The sequence below is a fragment of the Numida meleagris genome, chromosome 7 (assembly GCF_002078875.1).
Source record: "Numida meleagris isolate 19003 breed g44 Domestic line chromosome 7, NumMel1.0, whole genome shotgun sequence".
NCBI classification, from domain to species: Eukaryota; Metazoa; Chordata; class Aves; order Galliformes; family Numididae; genus Numida; species Numida meleagris.
The window spans coordinates 22,270,167-22,291,082 of record NC_034415.1 but is presented as its reverse complement, the minus strand read 5'-3'; the positions used below and the strand labels follow the sequence as shown (position 1 = coordinate 22,291,082).

General features: G+C 42.2%; 1 protein-coding gene and 1 long non-coding RNA gene across 2 annotated transcripts in view; one reads left to right on the top strand and one right to left on the bottom strand.

Annotated features, from left to right (window-relative positions):
• Positions 1-20,916, top strand: part of TRABD2B (TraB domain containing 2B) — a 271,338-nt gene that overhangs the window by 160,537 nt on the left and 89,885 nt on the right. The gene's annotated exons all lie outside the window — the stretch shown is intronic.
• LOC110402495 lies at positions 126-7,342 on the bottom strand. The gene is made up of 2 exons (XR_002441126.1): positions 7,070-7,342; positions 126-1,946 (listed from the first exon to the last, which is right to left on the bottom strand). It is a non-coding gene; the product is annotated as an uncharacterized LOC110402495 (long non-coding RNA).

Genomic DNA, 20,916 nt, shown 5'->3' with positions numbered 1-20,916 from the left:
TGACATATCCATGTGATTAATAAAGGCCCATTTGCAGTCAAGAAACAGAGACACAGCCAAGAGCTCATGGGCTGTTAAAAAGAGTTAATATTTTGGCAACTAAGACTATACACATGAAGTCAATGTTTAAGAAAAAAATCACTCTGGTTTATTTCATTTTTATGGGCAAATAATTTTCAAGTAACACATATGATAACAGATGGATAAATTTATGTCTGCAGTTAATTTGAAGGATAATTTCCTTAGGATGTTTTACTTAGTTGCCTTTCTTTCTTTCTTTTATGAGAGCTGTCAGTTTAGTAACTCAGTTCTGGATTTATTGCTTCAGGAATTCAGATGCTGCTCCAGTTCAAGCTTATTAGCAGCCAAGTCAGTAGGCCTCAGAATGGTTTTTCTGGTTAATTAAAATTAAAAGAAGTTTTTTTTTTCTGTGCTGAAATATAAGCACCATAGTGTCTCCCACAGCAGGAGGGGGATGGAGCTGTATATGGGACTCAATGCTACAGTGGAGGAAAGGATGTGTTCTTCCAGCTGTGGGCAGCCCCTCCATCTGCAGGGCAGTGGAAGGATGTGGCTATGTGGGTGACCACAGCTCCCAGTGAAGTCAGTGAGTTTTGCCAGGGCTCACCACCCAATAGAACCGGGCCTCAATTGTTCAGCTGTAGGCACAGGTGGCTGAGATTAGGTTGAAATTCCTGGGATGCTCTGTTGTAGAAGTCTGCATGCTGCCATAAAAACAGGAATAATCTTGCCAGGCAGAGTCTGATTCTCTTTTTGGTTCCTAATGCAGGATAATATTGATTTTTCTGTTCAGAAAACATGCATTCCTTCCCTATTCTGCTGAGGTTTTTCTCAGCCAGCATCATCAGTAATGACTTGGGTTGTCCTGAACTAAACTGCTAATAACAGTGTTACATATAGAATTTGCGGAAGACTTGGAGGCTCTCTAAAGGATGTGAGAGCATGGGGAGAATATAAAATCCATTTGTAGTCCTCAGCTCCAGCTTTCTCACTGCTCTTTACAGAGGATTCCCAATGGGAATTTCATCACATCTTGTTACGGTTACTGAAGATACCAAAGGCAGAAGCGCATTCATCCATCACCTTCTATAGTAGAGAGTGACAGATATCTCTGAGGTGGCTGAGGTCACATTTGGTCCGATTCACTGCTGAAATGTGCTTAATTTTCTCCATAAACTGAAGAGAATCTGGGTAGACAGCTGCTGGTGATGTAACTGTCTTGAACATTTACCTTTTTATTTATTTATTTAAAGATGGAGGCTGTAACTAAGATGGAGGATGGCTGTTGAATTTGGGTGGGAGGAAAGATGGCGGTAGGTGGGAATCTTTGTTACTGGAAACCCACAGTTGTGTTCAGTAGTTTGGGATGGGAGACGAAGCTGTAGATACTGCACGCAGCTTAAACTTGAACCACTGAGATGCAGAGGGCCTTTGTGAAAGCTGTTAGCACCTGCCACAAGATCTGGCTTCCAGGTTCACATATGATACTTGCAAGTGTTTTTTCAGAAAGGAAATGCCTTGAGGCTGACATCCACCTGCATGCTGAGGACTTACAGACATTGAATATGTAAATGAGTGTTTTGCACTCCCCACTGATGAAGTATTGTGTGCGGGTTGGACTCAAAGTTACACTCACTGTTGTGCCGTTTGGGAACAAACTCAGCCTCACATTGGAAGTACAGTCTTCCTTGTTCTACAAGTTGTGTAGTTCTTTGCTGTTTCTGTTCTTCCTCTTGGATCCTCAGTAGAACGGAGGATGGGGGAGGGAAGCACACTTATGGGCTGGGATATAAAGAGACTTTCTCCCCAGGGTCAGACATCCTGGCCCAGCACTGATTAGTGGTGCTGCTGACATCACTGGCGCAGTTCTCCAGTTGTCTCAGCAGAGCAAGAAGTTGGCGACCAGGAGATTGAACTTGGCAAGCCTACAAAAGAGAAGAAAAGGGTGAATTAATGGTTTGCAGATGCTAGAATTCCCTTTGCTTGTGTTTATTTGGGCATCCAGATACCTATAGTGACGTTTGCCTGTTTTTTTTGTATGGACTTCTATAGTTTTTAAGGTAAAGAATCACTTTGCTTTTAAAAATATTCTCGCATGCTAACTTTGACCAAACCCATGTAATTGAATTGTTTAAAAATCTGCATTGAAGAGGCAGGGTCTGATTCTCTTTTCAGACACTCGGTTGTAAATCAGGAGTTACTCCACTGGAGAATAGCTTGTTCCAAGTGCAAATCCAGCCTGTAGCCTTTTTTTTTTTAAAAAAAAAAAAAAAAAAAAGCCCAGCGGAACTTTATGTACGTTGATCTTGTATCATATGGAGGTTTGGAAGCCTCTGAATATTTTCTTTTCACCTGAAGCTTAAATCAGTGCAGAGAGAACCTGAGCTGGAGAAGCCAAGATAAGCCTGACTCCACTACCTTATTGTGAAAGGAGCGCCATTGTGAAGGCTGATTCCGGTAACTCTGATTTGACAAACTCCTGCTGTAAACCAAGAAATTAATCATAGAAACACGGAACAGCACATGCAGTGGTGAGAACTGGCTTGAGGCTGCCCTCACATGTACTGGGAAAGGTAAGAGACAAAGCAAGTGAAAGAACAGATTCACATGCTCTTTGCTTGGGTGTCACAGCCTAAACTGCTGAGGGAATCTGGGCACCCCCTGCACTCCCTCTGGTCCGATGGAGGCCTCACTGTGCTCAGCAAGGAGTCCTGCCTGGCCACTCATCATTGCTCCACCAAAGCAGGTTTCAGCCCGAAGTCCTAACCTTCAAATTTGCCTGCACACAGTAGGATTTTGGTTTAAAGAAATGCATGCATTAATGTCAGCTCTTCTGGGTCACTAACATTTTCATATCATATTTAATTACATCTGTGCCAAGTTCTACTGTACAAGTCTAGGTCTGCCTGCCTGTTGTCAAAGAAAAGAAAGCTATATTGGCCCCTGCTGTCCTAAAATACAGAGATTTTGGCTATACCCTAACTGTGTTGCTCCTCAGAATTTGAGATGTAAAAATGTAGACATAATTCAGGAAACTCTCTTTCTGAAACTGCAAATAATCATGAGAGATTTACACTCAGGCTTAAACACTCCACTGAACCAGAATGGTCTTAAACTTGGGGTGAAATGTTCTTCCCTCCAACCCCCAGCACTTGCAAGAACTTGCTGTGAGTCTGCAGGCCACCCTTTAAGCTCTCAGGAGACCAGCAGAGGTCCCATATAACGAGATTTCATAACAGGAGTGTTGAAACCAAATTATGGATGCCAGACAATTCATCACTTTCCATCCCAAAACAGTCTCATCAGAAAACTCCCAACCAGATCTAACAGTGCTGTTAGCAAGACTTTAAAAAGGCTATATGGAGAACCCCAAATTGGCAGTGTTCCTCTACCGCTGAGATTTCTGGGGGTTGCTAGTGTGAAAATGCAGACGGGATACAGATTGCAAGATGTCCAAGGTTCTCATCTCAGCTGGGATAAATTTGTGCTTCCTGCGGTGATTAAGATGTTACTGTGCTTAAATGTAGTGCCAGCTATGTGGTTTGTCCCAGAGCAGAAGGAAATCTGGCTTCTCAGCTGTGCTTAAATCTAGAACCCGACATGTTAGCACAAATTCCTCATAGTGATTCACATGGGATCATCTTCCCTGCTTACACCTCCTGCCTGGGTGCGTACCTCCCATGGAGGAGCAGGGAATCCCCAGGAACTCTGTGCTGGCAGCACTGGGCTGTACCCCTGCAGCTCCTCTGTCAGAGCCTCGGACTGCGGAAGCAGGATCTGAGAAGGGGATTGGACAGAGTGCGGAACCAGCTTCTACTGCTTGTGCTGTCGGGATTCTGCAGGTTCAAGGTGTTTCTTGCTCATTTTAGGGACAAGTTACAGGAGGACCGTGCATGGAGGAAGAACCAGTGATCTTGATGGATTGCAAAGACAGGGCACAGTTGTTGGCTAGAGGTAGTTCTGCAAAAGATACAAAACTGAAAGCCTTAAAAAGCCTAGTTGTAAATTATGAGGATTTCTTGAGAATTTTTCTGGTATGGAAACTGGGACTGGAAATCTCATTAAACTGGGCGTTCTTGAGAGAGTTCCAGGATTTCTTGGTCATGGTTGTGCCAGGAATACCATCAGAGCAAACTTGCTGAGAAGGGATTTATGGATTTGGGATCCGATCCTATTCTCAGTGAATTGATGGCAGCTCTGCAGCTGACAGCAAGGTGACAGACATATGCACCTGGATGAGACAACATTTATTTGTCATTCCAATCCTTTAATCTAGGCTGTTACTTTTACGTTACTGGAAAACGTCAATGCCCTCTCTCTTTATAAGCCTATTAAATTCCTGTTTCATTGTAGTTTTTCTCTGGTAGATGGCAAGAGACATGTCAAGAAAAAGAAAACGTGTGCAGTATACCTCTGCCCAAAAAAATATTTAAGTATCAGAAATGTAAAGGGAAGATAGAGTTACTTAGAGAGGCAGAAGGGAAATAATTAGAGCTCTAGCCAGCACGAAGAAATGTCGTAAACTTCAGTTATTCAAAACACAACCTCTGCCACTGTTCACCCATTTTATAGCGGCATGGAGAAAGCAGCAGGGATCTGTTGGACAAAATTGCTTCGGTGGCAACTAACGTGGGCTGAAGCCCAAGTCCAATAGCTCAGCTGCCATCTAAAATTGGAAGAAGGTTGAGTTTGTGCTCAAATCTTGGATTCCTTTTTGCTCTTTGCTACAGGCCTAATGAAACATGAGCCTACTCTAGACTGATGGGGAATGAGTAGCAGCTCGTATCAATGGAAAATGCTGATGTTTTTAAAAAGATTAATAATGAAACTTGAAAATATAAAAGGTCTTAGCGAGACCAGAAAATGCTGGTACACTTGCACCACAGTGCTTTTGGTAGAAGCACTGGAGCTGTGGCAGTTGTAAGTCCACAGGTGACTGGCTTGGATGTAGCCCTGGAGTTCTTGCTCTTGGCAGACCAATTTTCTAGGGCTGTGAACTAAAAAATGATAAAAATGTATTCAGAGCTACCAGGCTTTACTCCTGTGTACTCCTAGAGAGGCAGTGAGAACTAGGAATCAGGTGAAAAACTGGAAATCCATATGAATGTGTCTTTGATCTTCTTCTGTTTCTCTAGAGGTATTCACTGAGACTTCCTAAGTACTTTGATAAACTGTTGTTCACCAGCCAAAGACCATTCTACAGAGAAGTTGCAAACATGCTTTAATCTAAATGCTAATGCTTTGGAGTTGAGCTTTGGAGTTCAGCTTTGGCTCCATCCCTTTGCAGAAGTGAAATCTCCATCATTTTGCAGGAATAATATTGCAAGACTGAAACTTATGTGACATATCTAAAACACACAACGCAAATATTTTTAGTGTAATTCTGTATTTGATTATAGCAAATACCTTAAATACTGAGGTTTGCGAACTTGGAAAAATTGTATTTATACACAGAAGGTAGCTGGAGAGAAGAATCAAATGCTATCAGTGGGTTAACTTAGTATGAAACTCTGCACCAGTCCTTAATATTTTTACAGAATTCACATTCACTTTGCATTTTTCCTCGAGGTGTTTGAGGTGTAGTGAAACTGCTGTGAGGTTCTTATCACTTAGAGATCTGGTCTGGTTCCAGTTGAAAATTTTGCAGTACCTCTCACTGGGAGGATTGGTTTAAAAGTAACAGAAATCTGCCAAAGAAATAAAGACTTCACTATTGATATCAATGCTATTTTTAATCTGGTTTCCTTAGGAAATGAGGCTTAAGCAATCATGGTGTTTGTGAGTGTGTATGTATAGGTGCGTGTGAATGTCTTTTACCCTTGTAAATTTTAGTTTGTTGGCTAAAGATAACCAAACTTGTCAGCTGGCTTAGAGTCTCTAAGATAATGCGTTCTTGCATGCTTCATGAAAATTGGATAGAGAAAAAAGTAATTCATAGTTCTCATCCACTGAAAGAGTACAATGTGAGCTGAACTTTCATTAGATCTCAGAAAATCCCTGAGGGGCAAAGGGGTGAAACATTTCTGTAGGCAGTGGAACTTTATTGGATCATTTGCATGCAGGAGGACGCAGAATGCAGTACGTTAATCAGTTGTGGTGTGGTTTGAACACAGCAACGATGTTTAGAGAAAATAATTATCTGGAGTATCTCAGGAGCCACATATTATCTCTGGGCTGCGCTCTAATGAAGTGTTGATTCTCTCAAGGCCAGAGCAACATTAGGTAGCAAATTTGTAAATGTGACCCAGGCATGGCTCCAGGACTCTATAAACCTAATGATTTGTGGGCACTCAAACTGTGCAGCCTTGCTACTGCTAATTGGCCAAATGTGCCATCAACCATGCCCAAAAATGTTCTTAAGTAGGAAGGGGTGAAAAGAGTATCAGAAACTCTTAGCAGTCCAAGAGGCAGCCTGGGGCAACATTCCTGTGTGCAGAGTTCAGGAACACTTGAAGGTTGTTCCCTTGAGACCTGAAATGGCTCACTGGCAATCAGGAACAAATTTAAGAAACGAAGGAAGGAGTAAACCATGAATTGTAAAGAAAGTGGGTCTGCAGCCTTAGGTAATCAGAAAGGGAGGTGGTTGTCACTTGGCATTTGGCAAAGGTGTGCAGAAAGCATTGTGATGGGGACAGTACTTCAAAGCTTTTCAGAGCAAAATACAGATAGTGTCAGGAAAGTTAAGCCAGATTTGGTTCTTAAATTATTTTTTGAACCTGAGATTCTTGAAGATTGTCTGGGATCTTGGTAACTGTGGTAATTGTTAGGGTGGGACAGTCCCTCTTGAACTACAGGTATCTGAAAATTCACTGCTGCTTCTGTGTGAGATCATCAGATTCCCTCCACCCGTGAATCCCCAGGGAACAAATCCTCCCACTTATCTCAGATATGTATTTTAAGATGGAAGAAATTAGCCTCTGGAGACATCATTCCTCTGGCTACAGAGGAAACCTAGAAAACTGACCTCCAGCAAATGCCTGACTTTCAGGTGAGGGGGATTAGCTGAACCCTGAGAGAAGGAGTCAAGAATCCAGTGTCCTGTTCTTACCTGGAGCAAGCTGCTCTGTGTATTAAGACCTCCCAGAGTTATGTTTTCTGTTGCTGCCAATGGAAGAGCCTTGTTTTTCCCGAGCAAGCAGTAAGCTGCCCCAGGACTGCTTCGTGTCTCTCTCTTGGAGAGCACTTTGGTGTGTACTCCAGGGGTAGAGAAAGCCTGCTGCCACCAGCCCTGGAAAACTCAGCCAAGGCTGGGATCCTTGCTGTGGGAATGGGAGAGCTCTAATACCCATTGTAGCACCAGGCAGTGCACAGTTTTCAAGTCTTACCATGTGATATAATTGAAGTCCAATGTTGGCCAACCCTTTTGTTTGTTGTTGGGATCATTTGTTACCTGCAGCCCTCAGCGCGTTTCAATCTTCGTTTACACGGAAGGGTAAAGCTTGTCTGTCATTTCTCAGTTGGGAAAGAAAGCCACTCCTAGGGCAAGTGCGATCATTCATCTGCCTGAAAGTGTTTCTTTTTTAAAAAAACAAAACAACAAAAACCAGAACCATGTTCTATCCATCAATAGGGTTATCCCTCTTGTGAGGTACAAAGCAAGCAGCCAAAACCAAAAGAAAATGTTTTGACATACCATGTGTTCGGTCTTCACTGTTTGCTTAAAGCAGCAACCAGGCCAAATGAGTTAAGTGCTGCCAATGAGACATGATTCAGGCCTTGAGACCCTATGCAGCTTTCTGACGTGACTTGTCCTGCTGCGTGCAAGGCTCATGGAAAGTGGAAGGTGTGTGGGTGGTTTTTTTGCTTTGTTTTCTTTAGTATTACGAAGAGACGTACCAGACAGTGTCCCCTGTGGAGCCACTCACCATGTCTGCAGCATTTATTCAGCATCTCCTGGAAACACCCGGATCTCAGAAGTTGTCTTTCTGAATTTACATTCACAGTTCAATCATCTCCCACACAATAAAAGCTCCAGTGTTGGCCTGCTTGTAAGTCCTGCGCTGGGCAGTGGGAGCAGTCAGAAGGGAGCCTGTCCTTCCAGCGTTTTTGTTTTTCTTTATACCTGCCAATCACACCGCTTGCCTTTGCCTGAAGTTTGTTGTCTTTGCAGTTGGTCACAGCGTGAGCTACCAAAAACCTCACTGAGCTTGACGGGGTATTCTGTTAGCCTAACCCTAACACATGATCTTGCACCTCCCCGACACACAAAGGGCCTTTTCAGCGGCCCACCGCAGCTCAAAGATTTCATTTCACGTGTTACAATTAATCTGTATTTATTGCCACTTATCTTAAATGGCTAACAATATCAAGAGTTTAAAAAGTGCTTTTAATGTCAAACTGGGTCAATTAAAACTCTACTTAAAATATTTGCAGAACTTCTACCCTGAAAATTGCCCCCTCGGTCCGCTGGTAAGCGAAATGTTTTAAACAAATACACGCAGCTTGAGGAGACTGACATTTGGTAAGATCCCCCTTGATATTTTAGCAGAATCCAGCATCCATTTCCTTACTTCTGCATTCTCTTGCTTTTTTTTTTTCTTTTTGTAACAAGGGAAAAATGAATGCTCTTTTAGATGGTCAGAAATATTTGAAAGATCTTTTAATTCATGTTAAAATAAATAATAATAAAAATGAGATGGTCTCTTTTGGTCTTCGGAGTTTTGAGGCTGTTAGACTGGAGGCTGTTAGACTGATTAATCTTATCTCCTGGAATTTCATCCCCTTCCGTGGACCGTATTTGGTTGTGCTTAAACCTGAGCTTTAAACCGCGGGTCAAAGATAATTATTTTTTTAAACCTTTTCAGTATTGTATGCAGGCACAGGAAATAAAGCAGTAGAACGTTGAATATTAAGAAATTAAGTAATGAAAGTGCTCTTGTTACTAGTGTATGGTCGGTTTTGTTGAAGGCTGAAGATGGTTTTAACGTGAGGATGAAGGATCTTTTTCCCTTCCCTGAAGAGCCCCCAGTTTTGTCTTGAACCTTTTTTAAAGCTCAGTTTGCAGGATGGCTGTATTAATTTATGTGAAATAAGCACTGTTGTGCTGCCTGTGGTAATTCTGAACTGTCATGCGGTTCAGCCATTGTTGTACCGTGTTAGGATGCTGATGTGCATCACACAGAGCACACCCAGGAGGGACCCATGGGTAGAGCTTGGTTGTGATGGATGTGGTGGATACACAGAGTAAGTGAGATCCCAGGCGAAGGGAATTAAATGCCTAAGTTGAAGGTCTGTCCATGTGGAGCCATTTGGACTTTAAGCTCTGATCCTCAAACACTCGCACTTTTCCGTGAGCAGTGACATTAATGAAGCTTGGTTTCCTATGGTTTTAGGTCATTTGCTTGGATTCCCAGTGGCCTAATAAAGTTTGAACTGTAACTGAGGCATTTCTGTTAATTAGGGCATTTGTATTATCTTTATGGGTCTCCAATTTCCCTAATAAGGCTCACCCTGCAACTTTTTCTTCCACGGGAGAGATCAGCAAGTCTCTATCCAGTCATCTATTTTCATAAAATGTATAGGAAGGGACTGTCTTGGAGACAGTTTCTCTTCTGTCTAATAGATTTGAAATTTGCCTGTGGGTTCAGAGTCCTTCAGGGGAGATCATAAAGTCAAAAGCCTATACACAAAGGGACAACAGAATCCCGTAAGCCTTGTGTTCTTTGGAAACAAGGTTACAATGAAATTGCCATATTTATATAGCGTAAATATTGGACAACTTGAAGACAGCAAACGGTTTTGATCACTTCCTTAGTCACTTGTAGAATTTCTAATTAAACAAATCTGACTTTCCTAAGTGATCAAGGTCACATCTTGAATTCCTCTTTTGTAAGACAGCATGAGAAAAATAATTTTTTGCTCCTTGCCTCCCATGAAAAGGGCATGATTATGTCATTTTGAGGAAAGCATTGTTCTTGGGATTCTGTGTTCTATTGAATGCCAAGGTATTGGTTTGTGGATGTACTTTCATTGCTCGCTGGTTGTTGACTTTGTTATTCTTTGTTTTGTTTTTTTATTCTTAACTGTATGGAGAAGCTAAATTACACTGACTGATTGGATCCTAAGAATGACAAAAAGCAAAAGTTAACAGCTGCAAACAAGCCATAGGCTGAAGTCCATTCACAAACTGTTTTTTTTCTTAAGTGCTTGCATGCAGGAGTAGTACAAATTTCCTACGATTGCTGTCATTGTCAGATTACAGAGTTCTGTCAGCTTGCATTCAGATGTGTGTTCAGAGCCTTACTTGACCTGATTCGTTTATGTTCTCCTTTGATCTGACAAAAACACCTGTCACTGGAAAGGATCAGGATTGAGATCTTTTTGAAGGCCACTGCCTTTGGCAGTGTTGATCAACTTCTTACGGACTTATCCTGGACAAGGAATAGTACTTTAGATTGATGACATTCACTTCTTTGTGTTCCTTAAAGAGCCATTTAGAGACTGTATGTTAATATTCAGAGCTTTCTTGTCTGGAGGTACCGAAGTGCTGTGGCTGGCTTCACCGGAGTACAACATCAAGATGAAAACTCTGAAATTTGGTGTTACCATGGGGTAAGGGAGGAAAGTAGTTGCAGTTCGTTGTGAGATGGGCTAGCCTGGTTTTACGCATCTGCTAAACATTTGAACCCATGGGCTAATTTCCCTTGAATTTGGTGGAAGTTTCACATGGTCATGTTCCTATTTGGAAAGAGGTGGCTTTGGCAGGAGGAGGAATTTTCTGTTAATGTTCCTGCTCAGGAAAAGGCTGTGATGTAAACTCCAACTCACTTCTTCCTAGGAACTGGAAAAAGAGCTCCTTCTCCAAACAAATCCATTAAAAGAAAAAAACACATTTTTCTGGTTTCGCTGATCCGGAAAAATTGTGTATTTTGATGGCGTTTTCTACCAAACTTCATGTTCAGGATTTTGCAGACTGTCAAAATGTTGATCTGTTTCCATTAGATCCAAAGAATGAAATAGACATTGCCATAATTTGGCTATAACAAGGGAGATATTAGATTGAGTCTCACCAAAGAGGCAGCAAAGCATGGACTGGGTGAAGCATCCTCCAGGCATGGGCGCTGGTCTGGAATTAGCAAAATACAAACTCAGTTGTGCTGACAGTCTCTTCCTGCTGCGTGAGTGAGGGAAATAAATAGTGGAAAATAAAGCTTATGTCTTAACAAGCAAAGGGGCTATGTTAAGTGCAGTCTATTACAATGCTGGATCACTGTAACTGTGAGAAAATGTGACAAGACAATCTACTCAAGCATGTTTGCTTTTTTTTTTGTTAATTCTGTGCTGTTGTGTGTAAATAGGCAATGATGGATTGTGCCGGAGTTCTGTGCATAGTATCGAAGAGAGCTGGATTTAATTGTCCTGTGCTTATTGTACAAAAGGAATGAATTATGAGCCACTTTACAGCATCTCCAGTGAAAGTGATTATCAGCACTGCTCCTTGCCAGAGATATAACTCTGTCAAGCAGACTCCCTCCTCTCTTGGGTTCTTTGGAAAAAGCTCGTGAATCTGCTGTCTCCTGCCAGTTAAAGCTTGGGGTGAAACACAAAACCAAAAGCTGCCAATAGCTATATATTCAGTTCAGATGTTGTAGGAATTTCTTATTCTGTTTTCTTTTTTCTTTCCCTGGAGTGGAAGATCAGTCAAGGTTTTTTGGAGCATGCAACTGAAATAGTGCAGCAGAATGTTTTCCCACTTGATTGCTCTTTTGATTCTGTAGGTGAGCAGTGTGATTGAGAAGACTTGGCTGTTGGCTTTAATTAGCTTTGACCTGGGCTCGTATGTACTTACAGTACGATTAGTCGTCGTGCCATGGGAAGGCCGCCTTAACCCCTATGCAGCCAGCCAGCCAGCCATATCTCATAGCTGTTCTCACACTGCTCCTCCCTGCAGCACTCAGATAACCCCAGGAATAGGTTTAAGCTGAGACAGATGTATAAAAGGAACGCTATGAGCCCTGCCCCTGAGACGCAGCAATAACTCATCTGCGGAAGAGCTACAAGTTGTGCTCTTCAGGTTTTGTTTTAATTACTGTGGCATAGTAAAGGACAGTGGGATGGGATGTAGGGGCCATAACCTTGCCTTCTAGAAAGATTGGAGGGGACGCTGATCATCCCCTGTGGTATAGAATGGCAGTTGCAAGGGAATAATTTGTCTTAAGGTTTTTTTAGATCTGCAGGAGGATTTTCACTGCCTCAAGGAGAGCTGGCTTTGGGGAGGTGCGGGTCCTGTCCCCTCTGCTAGGAGACTTCTTGTGGCTGCAGGCTTCCCCCTTGCAAACTGACTTCACATTCCTGTATGTCCAGATGTGTCTGTGCCTGAGGATAGCCCAGATAAAGAAGCTAAACAGCACATAGATAACAATGTGTGTGCAACGCTGCAACTTCTTATTTATAAGTGCTTATCTGTTCCCCTCCATCTGAAGAGATTTCACGTCGTTTTATAGACAGGCCTACAGTTGCCAGAAAGTTTGTTCCTGAAAAGAAGAGTTAATAGCAGTAATGAAAAATGCGGTTGCAAAAAGCTGTGGATTCTAACGGCACTACCAGGTAGCATGTGCAATTTGTTCAACTATGAGTGAATAAATGTTAGCTCATAGCTGTGGTAGCACTCGTGTCAGCAAACCCTGGGCTGCAAACTGTCCTGCTAATTAATAACAGTTAAGAGGTTATGCAGCATGTCATAGCAACAGGTCATATGTTAGGAGAGGATTGTTTGTGGTCGTGTCTTTTGCATGTGAAGAATGATTCTGGAAACAATCCTCCATGTAACTGTACTCATGCATTTTGGTAGATGAGTTGTTTAATACACAAATTGAGAGACGATGCTTTCCTTTCTTCCGCTCTGTCATTCAAGTGATTTGTCCTCGGTTTGTTGACTCCAAGTCAGAGGAGCATCAGCTGCGACAAAGAAAATTTGGGAAGAAGGACTTTGTAATTCACCATTTGATCATTGACTGAGGAGACTGAGTGCTGACCAGAGTTCAAGGACTGAGCTGTGGGTAGCCACTTGTCCAATTATCCAAAAATAGGCCACAGCTTCCCCAGGGAAGAACTGGATGACAGCCTTGTGACGAAGTAGTCCCTAGCTCCAGAATGCCAATTCAGGATGACTTCTTCCAGCAATATAAGGAACAGCTTCTCCAAGAAAAAAATCCTGGTAGGATTAATATTGTGATGCAGTGAGGCTTTTAACTTCTTCCCTCAGCAAATAGTTTGTGATGGATAGCTTAGATTCATTTTGAACGTGAGGAACAGAAGTTCATGTCCATTCCAGATGCTGGAGCTAATACAGGGAGGTGAACACTTGGTTTGTGGTTGGAGTAATCACTGCAGGAGGAGCACAGGAATGGCCAGAACATCCCTCAGAAGAGCTATTTCAGAGCCATCACTGTGTAGCCATCACCTGTTGCAACCATTTTAATTGCATGGCATTGCTCATTTTAGGATTCAGTACAAGTGGATCCAAGGGCTAGATTTTTAACTACCCAAAATTGTAAGACAGTTTCTCTTCAGTCAAATAAAAGTCAAGTGCCCAGTAACAAGACTTTGCTGAAGCCTGGATTTTCAAAGGCCAAAGCCCTTAGACAGCACTTCAGAAAACCTGGCTGAATTTCAGTGCAAGCTTAGCTTTAGAAACCCTAAACTTTGAGCAGAAAGGGATAGACTGTCTTGTAAGTTCATGCCTTCATTAAGCAGATCCAAATCCTATTGATTTCAGCATATATTATGGCTGGATCAGACCTGTCAGTGAGTGACCTCTGAGCACCATGCTTAAAGCACAGTCAAGGCAATGGGGCAGCAGCCCCAAGAGCAGGAATGTGGGCTGGTGAGAGGTGAAGAAGGGACATCCTCTTCTCATTGACAGGCTTTCCCATAATAGAAAAAGGGGGGAAAAACCTTGGTAAGTCAAGTGGCTTGATTCATAAGTGAGCTTGCTCTAAAGTAAACACAATGCCGTATGTGTCTCATTTGCCAATGAGATCATCTGTTTCTTTGTTGGGGGGGAAAAATGTGCTTCCCTTCCAAGTCCAGGGCCACTCAGGCAATTTACATGAACAAATAAAACTGAGCTTTAGCAGCCCTAAATAAATAAAATACAACTCTAAGTGGCCACCAAAGAACAGAGCTGCTTGAATGGAATAGAGCTGGGCCTGGAGCCAGATGGCTGCTGTTCGCCATGCCTGCTTACGATTCCCAATCCAAGCACAGCTTAGATGCTTGTTGCTGCAGTCATTTATTGCTGTAGCAAAACATATATTGGGAGATAAACAAGCTATGCTGGAGATGAACAGCAGGGCAGAGAATGTAAAGTAAATCTGTGCTTCAGTCATGGTCTTTACAGAAAGTTATTGGACTCATGCCAGTGCAGCATGGATCTAGGATGATAAAGGCAATGAATATTCATCACTTATCAGAAAAGCCATCCACTTCTTCTGCCAGCTGCAGCATGTAGTCATTCAAAAGTCATTCAATTAAATGGAGTCATTTCTAGTTTTCTCTTCTTTGAGGTTAGGATCTGGTCACGTCTTCAGTGCTTCTGACTATGGGGCAAGTGCATAGAATATTACCATGGACTCTCAGTTAACATGTGGAAGCTCTAAGTGACCTTGGTTCATTGCTACATCCTCAAATGAGTTAGCTACCTAAAATGTTGGCTACTGATGCAACGCCCACATAAATGAGCACTTCCAAAGTTAGTTTGCTTGTCAAAGTTCTTCACAGTTCTTAAGATGCCAAATGAGCCTCTGTCAGTGTTTCACTGCTTCCTTTGACAACCAAAGGAGCCAACACAACCAGTCTAAACTAAGCGCCTAATGTTTAGAGAGATAATGCTAGGTGGGACTAATCTCTCCAAGACTTTAATAGGAGTTTCATCTATACTTAGTTATCTCTTTGTTGTTTGAAAATCATTCTGTTCAATCTGATTTTTAGATGAAAGGTAACTAGCCACATGCCAGATTCTTTGTCATAGACACAGCATTGCTGAGAAGCTGGCTCGTGGCTTCTTACAGTATACTCTTGCCATGATGGAGCTGCTGTGCTGGCAAGCTGTGCTGGGGCTGCTTTCAGTTCTTTTATGTGCTTATTTATTTGCTCAAGATTCAGGAGGAAGTCAGGTTTGACAGCCCTATCAAACCTCTGTTCAGCTGCATGCTGTATGTTTAAGTAACTAATGTTAGATCCCGTCATTCTACTTTCCCTCGCTCTTTTTTTTTTTAACCTTTTCTACCCCTGTCTGTTTTGTGCCTTTATCCTCTCGTAAAGAAATATTTTAAAAAACAAACAACAAAACCTGAACACTCAGAGCATGAGTCTAGTGTTTGACTGTATACGTAAGCTGAAATGAATGTAAACCATGCCGAAGTGCTTATTGGTAAGCACTATTAAACCAATGAAATATTTCAGAAGTTTGGTTATTATAGTATACGTGAAACAGAAGTGGAAATCGTGGGCTGTAACCTATGCACAGAGCAAGAACTGAATGAATGTTGATGTGGAAGCGAGGGTATGATGCTAAAAAGGCCAGTGCTTCACATCTGGGTGTATTTGGCCTTTGGGTTTCCCATCTGCTCGGCTCAAGAACTGCCATGAATGCATATTTGAGTTAGTTATTCTTGTCTGTAGTTCAGCAGATGGGATATACTTGTTCTGAGCTATTTTTAGCAGTATTTTTTTTTATATCAGCCTGTTGTTTTAAATGTCAAGACCTGGAATCATGGTAGCTGACTCCAGGAACTTTAACACAGTAATTTTATCAAGTGTTCAGACACCATAGATTTTCCTCATTTATATCTCAGGAGTAGGAAGTATGTTTCTCCAGAGTAAGGTATAACTCTCACAGGAGATTTATCTCACTCTCAGAGTGTCTGTCTCTCTCCATTGACTAGAAATGGGCCTAAGTAAAGTGCTGTGTTTAGAAACCTGAAGTTAGTTGAAATGAGGGTCGGTAATTGGTATGTCCCAGGGACCTTACAGGGAGACCAAAACAGCATAATTCTTTCTAGTTGACAGATAAGGGACTGAACTAATATGCCCAAAGCAAAACAAAGTTTGCAGCAGATTTAGGAACTGATCCTAGGTGTTCTAAAGTCCAGTTTTGGCCTTAACCATTCACTCACCATTCCTGCTGCATGGTGTCTTACATCCTCCCTTCCTCAAACAAAATACGTATTTTAATATCTGTATGCTAGTGTATCTTGGAAGTATATTTATGTAGTACTATAATGTGTAGATACATCTGCCCTTCCCTAAAGCTAAGGTACAGATGGGCATTACTGACACACAGTTATCCACAAAGAGGCTCATAGGGCCAACCCAGCTATGGCTTACGTTGAATTGGAAAAAGTCTACTGGGAGTTAAGCAATCCACCTGGCTCAGGGAGGCTATGAGCTGCCTGAGGCTATGAGAATGTTGTGGGAAATGATCTCTGTAGAGCTCTCCTATTTTCTATGCTCTTCTCTGGACATCTGTATTGACCATCAGCAGTGGTGGGATGATGAGTTAAATGGACCTTTAGTGTGATCTAGTACTTCTGCTCTTTGTTTGTTACAGTAGAAAACATTGTCTGATGAATTTAGCCTAATCCTGATAGACCTTTCATGTGTCGCAGAAAGCAGTTAAAAGTTGACAACACAACTTGTGTTGTACCCAGAAAGAGCAAGAAAAGCCTGGGGCATGCCCTCAGAGTGCATGCTCGAGGAGCTTGAGGCATGAACTCTTAACTCTTGTTCAACTCTCAAAAACTCTGCGGTGCCACGAACATGGTCAGTGGTCCAACGCTGACAATCTAATGGGTTGTTGTGACACCGCTAAATTTAAAAGACAAAAATTATTTTTAACATAAACAGCTAAGTCCCACAAATCATATTGAAAGGCATGGTTCCGATTATAGATCGGTAACACATTTGCTGTGATAAAAAACAGAGCTGTGTCAGGTGATCTTGTTATGCAGTATTTGTACACTTGAGTAATAGATGCAGCTGTGGGGGGGGAGAAATTGTTTTTTAATAAATCAGCTGTTTTATTTTACTAGCAATTATTCATTTATATACTGTAGCAGAGGAGTAGGCAGAATTAGAGGCAAACCCTGCTAGTCTGGAGGTCAGGAAGGACTATAAAATGTGAGACAAATTCCACTCCCAGGACAGATGTCCTTTCCTCTTTGCTGACTCTCCTCAACACCTGGTGCACTTTAGCCATATGCTTACCTTCAACTTTTTTGTTTGTTTTTTTTTCTTTCAAACTGAAAACAAGATCTCAAAATGTATATACCAGGTAATAATGGCATTTGCTTAAAAATGAAATTATCCATACATTTGATCTGGCGAAATTATTCTTTTGGAAGGAAGCTTGGTCGGAGGTGTTATGTTTCATTAGCGGGACACCAACGTGAACAGTCCTAGTTTGTAATTGAAAAACAGTCTTTCATCTTGAGCTTTGTATATGTGATGTTGTAAAATCAAAATTAGTTCACAAGTACACATCAAAAGCTCATTTCATGCTCTTGGGCCCATGAGAAGCCTTTGACATCTAGATACTGGTCTGATGTCTTGGCACCTCATTAGCAGCCTCAAAGCACTATTCAGTCAGCTTCTCCCTCCCATGACATAGCCAAGATCAGCTCATGCCAGCGTTGCACAGGCTCCCAGCATCACTGCAGCATATCTTGCTTCTCTGGGCTGGACCTGTCTGTGCTTCACTAGGCAGTTTCCTAGGAGTTTACTTTCCAATAAATGCCTGATAGCCCTGCACCAGGCTGCAGGTGGTGAGTCAGCTCTACCTGAGAGAAGGCTGCGGTTGTCCTTTGAAAGCCACCTGGCATCTGAGCAGCCTGTGGTGGGAAAGGAAATGGACAGATTGGGTGGACTAACAGCAAGAAAGTCTGGAAGGAGCAGGGATCCCTGTTCTTGCTGTGTCCTTCAGGTCCTGATGGCCCTATGCCAGAAGTTGGCACAGTGCCAAGGAGACAACGGGGCCCAACACTAACATCTGCTGAGACAGAACATGAGAATCCACAGAGGAGCCAGCCTCTCCCCCTTCCCATTTCTTCTTCCAAAAAATAGCTAATGTAAATAAATTGTCTGTTCACACGTGTTTTGGCATCTGAATGGAAACACTTGTCTGTGCTCCCCCACCAGCCTTGCTCCCTCCCTACCTCAGCACTTTTGCTAAACGAGCCGTTCTTGCTCAGCCTCAGACCAACTCAGAGTTATTCTGTTAGATTTTCCCCCTTGGACTGATAACAAGCTGGAGGAGTGGGCTGTAAAGCTGGTGGCATAGACCAACCCTAATAAGCTGAGAGGTCCCCAAGCCCTAATTGCTGCAATAGATCAACATTCAGCCGGGACCCAAGGTCTGTCCCAGGCACTCCAAGTTGCATGTCAGGCCTTCTACCCGTGGCTCTGCTTGGCCTCTTCTCTGCAGTAACTCAAGCTCGTTAAACACTACCTTGGTGCCAGCAGAAGTACAGCAGTATCCATTGCACTACTTTTCTTATCTCAAGAATTAGAATTAGAATCATAGAGTAGAATCAAGGTTGGAAAAGACCTCTCAGATTGTCTAGTCCAACTGTCCACCTACCACCAATGTTGCTTGCTAGACCATGTCCCAAAGTACCACATCCGCATGTTTCTAGAATTAGAAATGCCGCTCTACTCATCAGTTCTTTTATATTAGCAAAATATTTAAGCAGAGTCTAGCCCTGAGATGTAGGAGGTGAGTATATAGGATGAACTGTCATGATGATCACCTACCTTGAACTCCTGAGGAAAACTTATTTCTCTGGTGTAGCACGTCATCTTCCTCAAAATATTTTTACAGAGGCTAAAGAGAAAAATAAGCTGAAGATTTAGAGGTACTTTTTCCCTGTACCATATTTCTCCATCTCTTCGGTCGGTTTTGTCTAAACCTGGGGTTTCAAGCTGTTCAGAAGCCTGCTCCAAGCTGCTGTGCCCATTGCTGCTTCTCTGGAGAGCATTGGCTAAAAGGGATATCTCCAGTCATTCCTAGGTGAATCAGTTGGAGATGGATTTCAACTTAATTCTGGGAAAAGATGAGCAGCAGAGAACCTGTTCTCTTGATGCACCCACTAAGTAGTGATGTCTAAGTTGTGAGAATGTTTCTATGGTCAACCTTTTTTCTTTTTTTCTTTTAAATGTGGATAAAGGGAGAGAACCTCTTCATGTGATAGCTAATGTGAAAATAACTACTGGAAACAGATGGTGAAAAACATAGCAAGCATGAAAGAAGTCAATGTTTTTTTGTGCTTTATCATCAGCTGATTCACTATGCTTCTGTGTCTGTTGTTCCTTCTTGTCCTGTTTCCATACCTGAAAGATCATATTGTTTTAGAGTCAGGGTTTTGCTTTACTTGGAGTTCACTGAAACATGAACTGCATGGAAATTCCTTTTGTGTCCATACCTTAAAGGTATTGTTAGCAAGTTACTGAAGGGGAAAATAACATATATTTAATAATAGAGTTTCATTAATAATACAAACAGGTTATTCAGAGAAAAATACTCATGCAAATTCATTTTGACCAGGTCACTTTTTACTTAGAGTTGTTTTGTACAGACAAGGAGAAGAGAGGTGGGAGGTCATGCGCTGCAAAATGCTTCAGATACTTCTAGTTGGAAAAATAAATATTCAGGCAATTACTGTGCCCCTTGTTAAAGGAGGAGGTGGAAACATATTGTCATCCTCCACATGATGTGTGCTTCCTGTACAGCAGTATAATCAGCCACTGAGACATCCTTAATCTTTCTGGATTATTTGCAACTGCACCTGTCTGAACTTTCTTTTTCCTGAATAATATTTGATTAAATCCACTTTCAAAATACCACTGTGACTGCAGTGCTGGGGGGGCACTTGTGGAGCATATTTTGCTCTCCATCCTGATTGCATCTGAATTAATTATGCTAAACACAGGGACAGGAAAAATATTGATGTAACAGAGGTTTATCAGGTTGATGTGGTCATTCAGATGAGAGGACTGCAAACAGCTTCACATGCTTCAGCTGTGGCCTCCCATGAGGAGAAAATGTCACTCATTACTATTCAGATTAACCTGATTTGGATTATTTCTTTCTCGGAGTTGAAGTAGTTTTGGAATCTCATTAGCTTACTGACATTTGCATGTGTTAATAGAGTTCTTGCTTGTTTTCAGTTTTCTGCCCCTTCCTTATAATTCCAAATGGGAGTTGGGTGAAAGTCAGGTGGGAGGGAAGGAAACTTTCTGGATTCCATTTTGGTCCTGCAGTGCCATTTTGTTTGTGAACAGTTGTGGAGGTTTCCTCTTTGTGCCTGAGTCATTGCCTGTGCCAGAGCTGAAGTCCTATTTTGGTCATAAGGGCGTGCAGTATTCATTAGATTATTATTATTTTTAACCTGTATCATGTATGTAATTACCAGTGTCTGAAGTATGAGTTTGTCCTCCTGCATGAAAACCTAGGAGCAAATCCTGCCAGGAAAAGACCTTTCAAGAATATAACCCACATTCAAGTACAGGTGGCTGTGGCTGCAAGTCAGTGGGCTCGCTTTTCAGCAGGCTGTGGTGTGACCAAGGGACTCATGGTGGGCTCGGTTGCACACAGGCTTCCTGGGGTCAAGAGTGGACTTTAGAGGTACCGTTTGGCAGCTCCTTGTAGAATAATCCAGTTGTTCTTGGATTATTATCTGTGTTCCTTGCACACAGGAATCTCCACATGTAACCCAGCAGCAAATGGGCCTGCAGGAATAGATGTGAAACAGCACAGTGCAGAATTCATTCTTGCATGCGTAATAAGTGGCCTATGACTGACTTCCTTGTGAGATCTTCCTCCCTCACGCTTGCTCGTTAGCAGGTCCATCGGCCTTTGAAGCTTTTGGTGGGACTTCCAGCATCCTGCTGGTGGGG